This window comes from Podarcis filfolensis, assembly GCF_964270895.1.
Source record: "Podarcis filfolensis genome assembly, chromosome: 3".
NCBI classification, from domain to species: domain Eukaryota; kingdom Metazoa; phylum Chordata; class Lepidosauria; order Squamata; family Lacertidae; genus Podarcis; species Podarcis filfolensis.
In genome coordinates this window covers 17,767,110-17,781,641 of record NC_139606.1, presented here as the reverse complement: position 1 = coordinate 17,781,641, position 14,532 = coordinate 17,767,110, and positions in this window count along the sequence as shown.

Sequence of the window (14,532 nt, the reverse complement as noted above, 5' to 3'; positions counted from 1 at the left end):
AATCAGCAAACAAAATATTATGACCAATGTCCTGAGCCCATTTAATCATGACCGATTTGACCGTTTCATCTTGTGTATTCCATTTCAGCAGCAGATTGTACATTTTGGACAAGTTCTTAGTACTGGGTTCTAACAGTTCTGTCTCCAATTTTGATTTTTCCACCTGGAAGCCAATTTTACTGTCCAGTTTAAACGCTTCATTAATTTGATGGTAGTGAAACCAATCTCTCACCTTCCCTTTTAATTTCTCAAAACTCTGCAATCTCATTTTGTCCCCTTCCTTTTCCAAAATTTCCCAGTATCTTGGCCACTTGGGCTCCATATTTAACTTTTTAACTGCCTTAGCTTCCATTGGCGACAGCCACCTTGGAGTTTTATTTTCCAGCAAGTCTTTATATCTGTCCCAGACATTTAGTAGTGCTTTTCTGACAATATGATTTTTAAAACTTTTATGTGCTTTAACCTTGTCATACCACAAATATGCATGCCACCCAAAAATGTTATTAAAACCTTCCAAATCCAAAATGTCTGTGTTTTCAAGAAGTAGCCATTCTTTCAGCCAGCAGAAAGCTGCCGCTTCATAATAAAGTTTAAAGTCTGGCAGGGCAAACCCCCCTCTTTCCTTTGAATCCGTTAGTATCTTAAATTTAATTCTGGGCTTTTTGCCCTGCCAGACAAATTTAGATATGTCTTTTTGCCACCTCTTGAAACAATCCATTTTATCAATTATTTGCAATGCTTGGAACAAAAACAACATTCTTGGCAATACATTCATCTTTATAGCTGCAATACGGCCTAACAAGGAAAGCTTCAAGTTGGACCAAATCTCCAAATCTTTTTTCACTTCTCTCCAAGTTTTTTCATAATTATCTTTAAACAAATTCACATTTTTAGCTGTCATATTTATACCCAAATATTTCACTTTTTTAACCACAGTCAACCCTGTCTCATTCTGGAACCTTTCCTTTTCTATCTGTGTCAAATTTTTCTCCAAAACCTTTGTCTTAGACTTATTCAATTTAAATCCTGCCATTTGACCAAACTCTTGAATTATTTCCAAAACTCTTTTCGTGCTAGCTTCTGGCTCTTGCAATGTAAGTACTAAGTCATCTGCAAATGCTCTCAGTTTATATTGTTTGGCTCCGACCTGAATCCCTTTAACCAACTGGTCCCTCCTAATCATATTAAGCAAAACCTCCAGGACCGATATAAAAAGTAATGGGGAGATAGGGCATCCCTGACGTGTCCCTTTTTCAATCTTGAACTCTTCTGTAACCACATTATTTACAATTAGTTTGGCTTTCTGTTCAGAGTATATTGCACCTATACCATTTTCAAACCCTTGGCCTACCCCCATCCCCCGGAGGTTCTTCAACATAAAACTCCAAGAAATGTTGTCAAAGGCTTTCTCGGCATCCACAAATATCAAAACAGCTTTAGTGTTTATGTTCACTTCCAGCTTTTCCAAAATGTCAATTATATTCCTTACATTGTTCGACAAGTGCCTTTTTGGGAGAAAACCCGCTTGGTCCCCGTGAATCTCCTCCATGAAAACTCTCTTCAGTCTTTTTGCCAAAATATCAGCAAAGATTTTGTAATCCACATTCAATAACGAGATGGGTCGGTAGTTTTTAAGTTGGGTCTTTTCAGTCTCTGTCTTTGGTATAAGTGTAATGTAGGCCTCTCTCCACGTATCGGGTGCCCTTTTCCCCTCCATAATCTCATTGCAGACTTCCTTCAAAGGTTGTATCAACCCTTCCTTCAAAACTTTGTAGTATTTGGAAGTCAGTCCATCCGGTCCAGGGGATTTGCCCAGCGTCATGCCTTGAATGGCATCTTCTATTTCTTGTGCTGATATCTCCTGGTTCAATATTATCTTACTTTCATGCGAAACCTTTTTCAGCCCATTTTCCTCGAGGAACTGTTGTATGTCCATTTCTTTTTGCGGCCCTTGTGTGTAAAGTTGTCTAAAGTAGTTCTGAAAACAATTCCTAATTTCCGCTGGGTTGCTTATGTTTTTTCCTTCCACTTCTATATTTGTTACCGTGTTGAGTTTTTGTCTCTTCTTTATTTGCCAAGCCAGTAACTTGCCACATTTATCAGCAGATTCAAAAGTCTTTTGTCTCATTTGTTTAATTCTCCACTCTAATTCTTGATTCATCAGTTCCATATATTGTGTTTGATGAAATTTGATTTCTCTTAGAATCTCTTGGGATTTTGGCTTCGATCTTAATTGTTTTTCCCCTTCTTTTATCTTTTCCAAAATTCTCTCCTTTTTCTCATTTTGCTTTCTCTTCTTTAAAGTATTTTGCTGAATCAAAAACCCTCTCATCACGGCTTTACTTGCGTCCCATACTATTCTTTTTTCTACTTCAGACCTTAAGTTGATTTCAAAATAGTCTTTCAAGGTTTTTTGGGCCTTCTTACAGATCTCCTCGTCTCTAAATAAGGTGTCATTCATTCTCCATCTGAAGGAACCAGTTGTTGTTTGCCTCATCACCATCTTTACAGCATTATGGTCGGAGAAAGTTTTTGGGCAGATTTCTACTTTTTTTATATTCGGAGCCATACTGCTAGTCACCCAGATTTGGTCAATCCTTGTCCATGTCATTTTGGCTTCAGAAAAGAAGGTTCCCTCTCTTTCTAATGGGTGTTTTGTTCTCCAAATATCAATCAAGTCCATATTGTCAGTCATTTCAAAAAAAGTCTTTGGTAGTCTTCCATCTTTTGTTATTACCTGTCTTTGTGCCTTGTCCATATTTGTTGAAACCACTCCATTCATATCTCCCATCAAAATTAAGTTGTAATCCATATGGTCCATCAAAATTTCATGCAACTTCTTAAAAAATTCAGCTTTCCCTTCGTTTGGTGCGTAGATTCCCACTATCAAATACTTCTCTCCTTGAAATTGAATTTCAATTGCCAAATATCTTCCTTGATCATCTTTAAAAATTTGTTTCGGTTGCAATTTTTCTTTTGCATAGATCACCACTCCTCTCTTTTTTACTCTGTCTGAAGATATAAATTCCTGTCCCAGTCTTTTGTTTATTAATAATTTTCTGTGTGCTCTTGTCACGTGGGTCTCTTGTAGGCAAATCAAGTCCAATTGGTCTTTCTTTAAGGCATGAAATATATTTTTTCTCTTCCTGGGAATATTTAAGCCATTACAATTCCAGGTTAGAAGTTGCAGAGCCATGATGGGATTATTTACTCCTTCCTCCTACAGCTCCCTGTTTTTGTTCCTCGTCTGTCGGTGGTACCGTGTTCGTGTCCAGTGATGGATGCCCTTGTCCTGGAAATGTCTCTTTCTGTAGGTCTTCTTCGTGTTCTCCCAAGAACTTGTCTTTATCACTTACAGTCTTTATTCTTCTCTTCTTTCCCTTATATTTAAAAGACAAGCCTTGGGGAAATTCCCACCTGAATGGTATGTAGTTCTTCTTCAGCAGTGTCACCAGGTCTTTATAATGTCCTCTTGCGTCCAAGATACTCTTAGGGATGTCTTTAAAGATCTCAATGAAAAAGTCTTCAATTCGAAGGGCTGTTTGGTAGTGCAGGTTCAATATTTTATCTCGCTCCTCCTTTGATCTTAAGGTAATAAGACAATCTCTGGGTCGATTTCTCTTCTGTCTTATTCCCAATCTAAATGCACTTTCTATCTTGAAATCTTCTTTCTTCAGCTCCTGCTTCCAAAAGTCAGAAAATTCTTTTGTCAAATCATCCACCAGGTTCTCTCCTTCCTTTTCCGGCACAAGTCTGATCCTCAGGTTCCTCTCCTTGCGTTGCATATCCTGCATAGAGAGTGCCAGTTCATATTCATCCAATTTCTTGTAAACTGGTGGAAAGTTTTCCTCCGCGGCAGTTGCAATTTCCTTAGCTTCCTCGGCTATCTTTCGTGTTATAGATGAATCTTCCAATAATTTCCCAATTGCTTCTGCATTTGAGTTCACTTTATTCCCTAGGTCAGTTATACTTTTAGTATTTAGGTCAATTTTCCCAGAGATTTCTTCAATTTTTTTATTTGTTTCAGCAACTTGTACTTTAGTTTCAGCAACTTGCAATTTAGTCTCCGCACCTTGCTTTTTTAGTTCCTCCAAAGAGTCATTTATCTTCTCCAATACCTTGGCAAATGATTCTTCTGTAGACATTGCTTTCGCTTTTGGCTTTGCAGCCACTATAGTTCCAGAGGCTCCTGTTACAGAAGCCCTTCTTTGCATGTAAGTGTCAATTTTGTATTGTCTGCCAGATCTCAAGGTTGTTTCTTGTAACTCCCCTTTCTCTTTACCATCTGCCATAACAAAGTCTTTTAGTCAAGGTCATTCCCAGACTTTGAAACTCACAAACAAAGTTCTCAAATTTTAAACTCCACTTGTTGCTGAAACAATTTGTAGGTCCTCTAGGGGGCGTAGAGTCAGTTCTGTACTTCTCAAAGTAATCCCACACTCTTCAAAAAAGAAGGAATAAAAGTTTCCTAGTCCCTTTCAATTTTTCTTTCCTTTTTCATGGGGATCCCAGTCAATAGTGTCCTGTAGGTAACTTTGTAATACCACAGAAACAGTGTTTCAAATTGGAAGTAACCAAAGTCAATTTAAGATATTTTTTAGCTTCTTATAGCAACAGTCCTTAGCCGGTTCCTTTTCTCCGGCAGTCCGATCCCAGGTTAAAGAGCAGCGATACTTAATCCAATTCTTTTAAATTGGCAGGGAAACACTTTTAAAATCTTCTTCCCCCCCCTCCTGCCTTCGGGGGGGGGAGTTCTTTGCTTTGGTGGTGGATTTCTTAAATCCCGCAAGTTTCCTCTCAAACAGTTACAGCTAGAGTGCCTTTCGCTTTGATCTTGCTACAGAACGGAAAGCAGACTTCCTTTTTAGTGCTTGTCCGTCTCGGTGCCCAATTTCTTTACTTTTAGTGTCCAGTTATATTTTAGCGGTCAATCCTACTCACGGATAGTTGTTCTTTTAATCCAATTTCCCGGGAAGAAGTCAGCGCTCTCCGCTAATGGCGACGCGGCTTCGCTTCGCAGGCTGGGTGAAGACGACTCTCAGCACCGCTCCAAGACCCCTCCGCTCCTCCGGAGCCTTTAAAAAGGCTATTTCGCAGCGTCGGGGGGGCGCAAAGGTGCCCGCCGAGTCTCCAGTTCACAGGCAACGCGCCTGTGATTTTTAAGGGTCCCCGCTTCGCCGTAGCTGACAGGACCCGAACCCACGAAGCAGATCTCTCCCGGAGCTCCGGTTGAGATCCGCCATTAAGCGCCGGCGCTAACCGGAAGTCCACCGAAACAGATGGGTTTTTAGCATCAGTAACAGAATTAGCCCTCGACGTCTGAAGAACTTTTTTTGAAAAAATCCCTAAGCCGCGCGGTCACAATTTCAGCAAAAATCTGACGTTCTGCAATTAACTCAAAAATGGTGCCAAGCTGTTGCGAACGATCCGCTGAAAGGTTTTTCGGTGGAAACAGATGGGTTTTTATCATCGGAAACAGAATTAGCCCTCGACGTCTGAAGAACTTTTTTTGAAAAAATGCCTAAGCCGCGCGGTCACAATTTCAGCAAAAATCTGACGTTCTGCAATTCACTCAAAAATGGTGCCAAGCTGTGGCAAAATATCCCCTGAAAGGTTTTTCGGTGGAAACAGATGGGTTTTTATCATCGGAAACAGAATTAGCCCTCGACGTCTGAACAACTTTTTTTGAAAAAATCCCTAAGCCGCGCGGTCACAATTTCAGCAAAAATCTGACGTTCTGCAATTCACTCAAAAATGGTGCCAAGCTGTTGCAATATATCCCCTGAAAGGTTTTTCGGTGGAAACAGATGGGTTTTTATCATCGGAAACAGAATTAGCCCTCGACGTCTGAAGAACTTTTTTTGAAAAAATCCCTAAGCCGCGCGGTCACAATTTCAGTAAAAATCTAACGTTCTGCAATTCACTCAAAAATGGTGCCAAGCTGTTGCAAACGATCCGCTGAAAGGTTTTTCGATGGAAACAGATGGGTTTTTATCATCGGAAAGAGAATTAGCCTTTGACGTCTCAAGAACTTTTTTTGAAAAAATCCCTAAGCCGCGCGGTCACAATTTCAGCAAAAATCTGACGTTCTGCTCTTCACTCAAAAATGGTGACAAGCTGTGGCAAAATATCCCCTGAAAGGTTTTTCGGTGGAAAGCGATGGCTTTTTATCATCGGAAACAGAATTAGCCCTCGACGTGTGAACAACTTTTTTTGAAAAAATCCCTAAGCCATGCGGTCACAATTTCAGCAAAAATCTGACGTTCTGCAATTCACTCAAAAATGGTGCCAAGCTGTTTCAAACGATCCGCTGAAAGGTTTTTCGAAGGAAACAGATGGGTTTTTATCATCAGAAACAGAATTAGCCCTCGACGTCTCAACAACTTTTTTTGAAAAAATCCCTAAGCCACGCGGTCACAATTTCACCAAAAATCTGACGTTCTGCAATTCACTCAAAAATGGTGCCAAGCTGTTGCAAACGATCCGCTGAAAGGTTTTTTGGTGGAAACAGATGGGTTTTTATCATCGGAAACGGAATTAGCCCTCGACTTCAGCAAACTTTTTTTGAAAAAATCCCTAAGCCGCGCGGTCACAATTTCAGCAAAAATCTGACGTTCTGCAATTCACTCAAAAATGGTGCCAAGCTGTTGCAAAATATCCCCTGAAAGGTTTTTCGGTGGAAACAGATGGGTTTTTATCATCGGAAACAGAATTAGCCCTCGACGTCTGAAGAACTTTTTTTGAAAAAATCCCTAAGCCGCGCGTTCACAATTTCAGCAAAAATCTGACGTTCTGCAATTCACTCAAAAATGGTGCCAAGCTGTTGCAAAATATCCCCTGAAAGGTTTTTCAGTGGAAACAGATGGGTTTTTATCATCGGAAACAGAATTAGCCCTCGACGTCTGAACAACTTTTTTTGAAAAAATCCCTAAGCCGCGCGGTCACAATTTCAGCAAAAATCTGACGTTCTGCAATTCACTCAAAAATGGTGCCAAGCTGTTGCAAAATATCCCCTGAAAGGTTTTTCGGAGGAAGCAGATGGGTTTTTATCATCGGATACAGAATTAGCCCTCGACGTCTGAAGAACTTTTTTTGAAAAAATCCCTAAGCCTAAGTTCACAATTTCAGCAAAAATCTGACGTTCTGCAATTCACTCAAAAATGGTGCCAAGCTGTTGGAAACGATCCGCTGAAAGGTTTTTTGGTGGAAACAGATGGGTTTTTATCATCGGAAACAGAATTAGCCCTCGACGTCTGAAGAACTTTTTTTTAAAAAATCCCTAAGCCGCGCGGTCACAATTTCAGCAAAAATTTGACGTTCTGCAATTCACTCAAAAATGGTGCCAAGCTGTTGCAAAATATCCCCTGAAAGATTTTTCGGTGGAAACAGATGGGTTTTTATCATCAGAAACAGAATTAGCCCTCGACGTCTGAACAACTTTTTTTGAAAAAATCCCTAAGCCACGCGGTCACAATTTCAGTAAAAATCTGACGTTCTGCAATTCACTCAAAAATGGTGCGAAGCTGTTGCAAACGATCCGCTGAAAGGTTTTTCGGTGGAAACAGATGGGTTTTTATCATCGGAAACAGAATTAGCCCTCGACTTCAGCAAACTTTTTTTGAAAAAATCCCTAAGCCGCGCGGTCACAATTTCAGCAAAAATCTGACGTTCTGCAATTCACTCAAAAATGGTGCCAAGCTGTTGCAAAATATCCCGTGAAAGGTTTTTCGGTGGAAACAGATGGGTTTTTATCATCGGAAACAGAATTAGCCCTCGACGTCTGAAGAACTTTTTTTGAAAAAATCCCTAAGCCGCGCGTTCACAATTTCAGCAAAAATCTGACGTTCTGCAATTCACTCAAAAATGGTGCCAAGCTGTTGCAAAATATCCCCTGAAAGGTTTTTCAGTGGAAACAGATGGGTTTTTATCATCGGAAACAGAATTAGCCCTCGACGTCTGAACAACTTTTTTTGAAAAAATCCCTAAGCCGCGCGGTCACAATTTCAGCAAAAATCTGACGTTCTGCAATTCACTCAAAAATGGTGCCAAGCTGTTGCAATATATCCCCTGAAAGGTTTTTCGGTGGAAACAGATGGGTTTTTATCATCGGAAACAGAATTAGTCCTCGACGTCTGAAGAACTTTTTTTGAAAAAATCCCTAAGCCGCGCGGTCACAATTTCAGCAAAAATCTGACGTTCTGCAATTCACTCAAAAATGATGCCAACCTGTTGCAAACGATCCGCTGAAAGGTTTTTCGATGGAAACAGATGGGTTTTTATCATCGGAAACAGAATTAGCCTTCGACGTCTCAAGAACTTTTTTTGAAAAAATCCCTAAGCCGCGCGGTCACAATTTCAGCAAAAATCTGACGTTCTGCTCTTCACTCAAAAATGGTGACAAGCTGTGGCAAAATATCCCCTGAAAGGTTTTTCGGTGGAAAGCGATGGCTTTTTATCATCGGAAACAGAATTAGCCCTCGACGTCTGAACAACTTTTTTTGAAAAAATCCCTAAGCCATGCGGTCACAATTTCAGCAAAAATCTGACGTTCTGCAATTCACTCAAAAATGGTGCCAAGCTGTTTCAAACGATCCGCTGAAAGGTTTTTCGAAGGAAACAGATGGGTTTTTATCATCAGAAACAGAATTAGCCCTCGACGTCTCAACAACTTTTTTTGAAAAAATCCCTAAGCCGCGCGGTCACAATTTCACCAAAAATCTGACGTTCTGCAATTCACTCAAAAATGGTGCCAAGCTGTTGCAAACGATCCGCTGAAAGGTTTTTCGGTGAAAACAGATGGGTTTTTATCATCGGAAGCAGAATTAGCCCTCGACGTCTGAACAACTTTTTTTGAACAAATCCCTAAGCCGCGCGGTCACAATTTCAGCAAAAATCTGACGTTCTGCAATTCACTCAAAAATGGTGCCAAGCTGTTGCAAACGATCCCCTGAAAGGTTTTTCGGTGGAAACAGATGGGTTTTTATCATCGGAAACAGAATTAGCCCTCGACGTCAGCACAACTTTTTTTGAAAAAATCCCTAAGCCGCGCGGTCACAATTTCAGAAAAAATCTGACGTTCTGCAATTCACTCAAAAATGGTGCCAAGCTGTTGCAAACGATCCGCTGAAAGGTTTTTCGGTGGAAACAGATCGGTTTTTATCATCGGAAACAGAATTAGCCCTCGACGTCTGGAGAACTTTTTTTGAAAAAATCCCTAAGCCGCGCGGTCACAATTTCAGCTCAAATCTGACGTTCTGCAATTCACTCAAAAATGGTGCCTAGCTGTTGCAAACAATCCGCTGAAAGGTTTTTCGGAGGAAACAGATGGGTTTTTATCATCGGAAACAGAATTAGCCCTCGACGTCTGAAGAACTTTTTTTGAAAAAATCCCTAAGCCGCGCGGTCACAATTTCAGCAAAAATCTGACGTTCTGCAATTCACTCAAAAATGTTGACAAGCTGTTGCAAAATATCCCCTGAAAGGTTTTTCGGTGGAAACAGATGGGTTTTTATCATCGGAAACAGAATTAGCCCTCGACGTCTGAAGAACTTTTTTTGAAAAAATCCCTAAGCCGCGCGGTCACAATTTCAGCAAAAATCTGACGTTCTGCAATTCACTCAAAAATGGTGCCAAGCTGTTGCAAACGATCCGCTGAAAGGTTTTTCGATGGAAACAGATGTGTTTTTATCATCGGAAACAGAATTAGCCCTCGACGTCTGAACAACTTTTTTTGAACAAATCCCTAAGCCGTCACAATTTCAGCAAAAATCTGACGTTCTGCAATTCACTCAAAAATGGTGCCAAGCTGTTGCAAACGATCCCCTGAAAGGTTTTTCAGTGGAAACAGATGGGTTTTTATCATCGGAAACAGAATTAGCCCTCGACGTCAGCGCAACTTTTTTTGAAAAATTCCCTAAGCCGCGCGGTCACAATTTCAGAAAAAATCTGACGTTCTGCAATTCACTCAAAAATGGTGCCAAGCTGTTGCAAAATATCCCCTGAAAGGTTTTTCGGTGGAAACAGATGGGTTTTTATCATCGGAAACAGAATTAGCCCTCGACGTCAGCGCAACTTTTTTTGAAAAATTCCCTAAGCCGCGCGGTCACAATTTCAGAAAAAATCTGACGTTCTGCAATTCACTCAAAAATGGTGCCAAGCTGTTGCAAAATATCCCCTGAAAGGTTTTTCGGTGGAAACAGATCGGTTTTTATCATCGGAAACAGAATTAGCCCTCGACGTCTGAACAACTTTTTTTGAAAAAATCCCTAAGCCGCGCGGTCACAATTTCAGCAAAAATCTGACGTTCTGCAATTCACTCAAAAATGGTGCCAAGCTGTGGCAAAATATCCGCTGAAAGGTTTTTCGATGGAAACAGATGGGTTTTTATCATCGGAAACAGAATTAGCCTTCGACGTCTCAAGAACTTTTTTTGAAAAAATCCCTAAGCCATGCGGTCACAATTTCAGCAAAAATCTGACGTTCTGCAATTCACTCAAAAATGGTGCCAAGCTGTTTCAAACGATCCGCTGAAAGGTTTTTCGGTGGAAACAGATGGGTTTTTATCATCGGAAACAGAATTAGCCCTCGACGTCAGCACAACTTTTTTTGAAAAAATCCCTAAGCCGCGCGGTCACAATTTCAGAAAAAATCTGACGTTCTGCAATTCACTCAAAAATGGTGCCAAGCTGTTGCAAAATATCCCCTGAAAGGTTTTTCGGTGGAAACAGATCGGTTTTTATCATCGGAAACAGAATTAGCCCTCGACGTCTGGAGAACTTTTTTTGAAAAAATCCCTAAGCCGCGCGGTCACAATTTCAGCAAAAATCTGACGTTCTGCAATTCACTCAAAAATGGTGCCAAGCTGTTGCAAACGATCCGCTGAAAGGTTTTTCGATGGAAACAGATGTGTTTTTATCATCGGAAACAGAATTAGCCCTCGACGTCTGAACAACTTTTTTTGAACAAATCCCTAAGCCGCGCGGTCACAATTTCAGCAAAAATCTGACATTCTGCAATTCACTCAAAAATGGTGCCAAGCTGTTGCAAACGATCCCCTGAAAGGTTTTTCAGTGGAAACAGATGGGTTTTTATCATCGGAAACAGAATTAGCCCTCGACGTCAGCGCAACTTTTTTTGAAAAAATCCCTAAGCCGCGCGGTCAAAATTTCAGCAAAAATCTGACGTTCTGCAATTCACTCAAAAATGTTGACAAGCTGTTGCAAACGATCCGCTGAAAGGTTTTTTGGTGGAAACAGATGGGTTTTTATCATCGGAAACAGAATTAGCCCTCGACGTCTGAAGAACTTTTTTTAAAAAAATCCCTAAGCCGCGCGGTCACAATTTCAGCAAAAATTTGACGTTCTGCAATTCACTCAAAAATGGTGCCAAGCTGTTGCAAATGATCCGCTGAAAGGTTTTTTGATGGAAACAGATGTGTTTTTATCATCGGAAACAGAATTAGCCCTCGACGTCTGAAGAACTTTTTTTGAAAAAATCCCTAAGCCGCGCGGTCACAATTTCAGCAAAAATCTGACGTTCTGCAATTCACTCAAAAATGGTGCCAAGCTGTTGCAATATATCCCCTGAAAGGTTTTTCGGTGGAAACAGATGGGTTTTTATCATCGGAAACAGAATTAGCCCTCGACGTCTGAACAACCTTTTTTGAAAAAATCCCTAAGCCGCGCGTTCACAATTTCAGCAAAAATCTGACGTTCTGCAATTCACTCAAAAATGGTGCCAATCTGTTGCAAAATATCCCCTGAAAGGTTTTTCGGTGGAAACAGATGGGTTTTTATCATCGGAAACAGAATTAGCCCTCGACGTCTGCACAACTTTTTTTGAAAAAATCCCTAAGCCGCGCGGTCTCAATTTCAGCAAAAATCTGACGTTCTGCAATTCACTCAAAAATGGTGCCAAGCTGTTGCAAACGATCCGCTGAAAGGTTTTTCGGTGGAAACAGATGGGTTTTTATCATTGGAAACATAATTAGCCCTCGACGTCTGAAGAACTTTTTTTGAAAAAATCCCTAAGCCGCGCGGTCACAATTTCAGCAAAAATCTGACGTTCTGCAATTCACTCAAAAATGGTGCCAAGCTGTGGCAAAATATCCCCTGAAAGGTTTTTCGGTGGAAACAGATGGGTTTTTATCATCGGAAACAGAATTAGCCCTCGACGTCTGAACAACTTTTTTTGAAAAAATCCCTAAGCCGCGCGGTCTCAATTTCAGCAAAAATCTGACGTTCTGCAATTCACTCAAAAATGGTGCCAAGCTGTTGCAAACGATCCGCTGAAAGGTTTTTCGATGGAAACAGATGTGTTTTTATCATCGGAAACAGAATTAGCCCTCGACGTCTGAACAACTTTTTTTGAAAAAATCCCTAAGCCGCGCGGTCACAATTTCAGCAAAAATCTGACGTTCTGCAATTCACTCAAAAATGGTGCCAAGCTGTGGCAAAATATCCGCTGAAAGGTTTTTCGATGGAAACAGATGGGTTTTTATCATCGGAAACAGAATTAGCCCTCGACGTCTGAACAACTTTTTTTGAAAAAATCCCTAAGCCGCGCGGTCACAATTTCAGCAAAAATCTGACGTTCTGCAATTCACTCAAAAATGGTGCCAAGCTGTGGCAAAATATCCGCTGAAAGGTTTTTCGATGGAAACAGATGGGTTTTTATCATCGGAAACAGAATTAGCCTTCGACGTCTCAAGAACTTTTTTTGAAAAAATCCCTAAGCCATGCGGTCACAATTTCAGCAAAAATCTGACGTTCTGCAATTCACTCAAAAATGGTGCCAAGCTGTTTCAAACGATCCGCTGAAAGGTTTTTCGGTGGAAACAGATGGGTTTTTATCATCGGAAACAGAATTAGCCCTCGACGTCAGCACAACTTTTTTTGAAAAAATCCCTAAGCCGCGCGGTCACAATTTCAGAAAAAATCTGACGTTCTGCAATTCACTCAAAAATGGTGCCAAGCTGTTGCAAAATATCCCCTGAAAGGTTTTTCGGTGGAAACAGATCGGTTTTTATCATCGGAAACAGAATTAGCCCTCGACGTCTGGAGAACTTTTTTTGAAAAAATCCCTAAGCCGCGCGGTCACAATTTCAGCAAAAATCTGACGTTCTGCAATTCACTCAAAAATGGTGCCAAGCTGTTGCAAACGATCCGCTGAAAGGTTTTTCGATGGAAACAGATGTGTTTTTATCATCGGAAACAGAATTAGCCCTCGACGTCTGAACAACTTTTTTTGAACAAATCCCTAAGCCGCGCGGTCACAATTTCAGCAAAAATCTGACATTCTGCAATTCACTCAAAAATGGTGCCAAGCTGTTGCAAACGATCCCCTGAAAGGTTTTTCAGTGGAAACAGATGGGTTTTTATCATCGGAAACAGAATTAGCCCTCGACGTCAGCGCAACTTTTTTTGAAAAAATCCCTAAGCCGCGCGGTCAAAATTTCAGCAAAAATCTGACGTTCTGCAATTCACTCAAAAATGTTGACAAGCTGTTGCAAACGATCCGCTGAAAGGTTTTTTGGTGGAAACAGATGGGTTTTTATCATCGGAAACAGAATTAGCCCTCGACGTCTGAAGAACTTTTTTTAAAAAAATCCCTAAGCCGCGCGGTCACAATTTCAGCAAAAATTTGACGTTCTGCAATTCACTCAAAAATGGTGCCAAGCTGTTGCAAAATATCCCCTGAAAGGTTTTTCAGTGGAAACAGATGGGTTTTTATCATCGGAAACAGAATTAGCCCTCGACGTCTGAAGAACTTTTTTTGAAAAAATCCCTAAGCCGCGCGGTCACAATTTCAGCAAAAATCTGACGTTCTGCAATTCACTCAAAAATGGTGCCAAGCTGTTGCAATATATCCCCTGAAAGGTTTTTCGGTGGAAACAGATGGGTTTTTATCATCGGAAACAGAATTAGCCCTCGACGTCTGAACAACCTTTTTTGAAAAAATCCCTAAGCCGCGCGTTCACAATTTCAGCAAAAATCTGACGTTCTGCAATTCACTCAAAAATGGTGCCAATCTGTTGCAAAATATCCCCTGAAAGGTTTTTCGGTGGAAACAGATGGGTTTTTATCATCGGAAACAGAATTAGCCCTCGACGTCTGCACAACTTTTTTTGAAAAAATCCCTAAGCCGCGCGGTCTCAATTTCAGCAAAAATCTGACGTTCTGCAATTCACTCAAAAATGGTGCCAAGCTGTTGCAAACGATCCGCTGAAAGGTTTTTCGGTGGAAACAGATGGGTTTTTATCATTGGAAACATAATTAGCCCTCGACGTCTGAAGAACTTTTTTTGAAAAAATCCCTAAGCCGCGCGGTCACAATTTCAGCAAAAATCTGACGTTCTGCAATTCACTCAAAAATGGTGCCAAGCTGTGGCAAAATATCCCCTGAAAGGTTTGTCGGTGGAAACAGATGGGTTTTTATCATCGGAAACAGAATTAGCCCTCGACGTCTAAACAACTTTTTTTGAAAAAATCCCTAAGCCGCGCGGTCTCAATTTCAGCAAAAATCTGACGTTCTG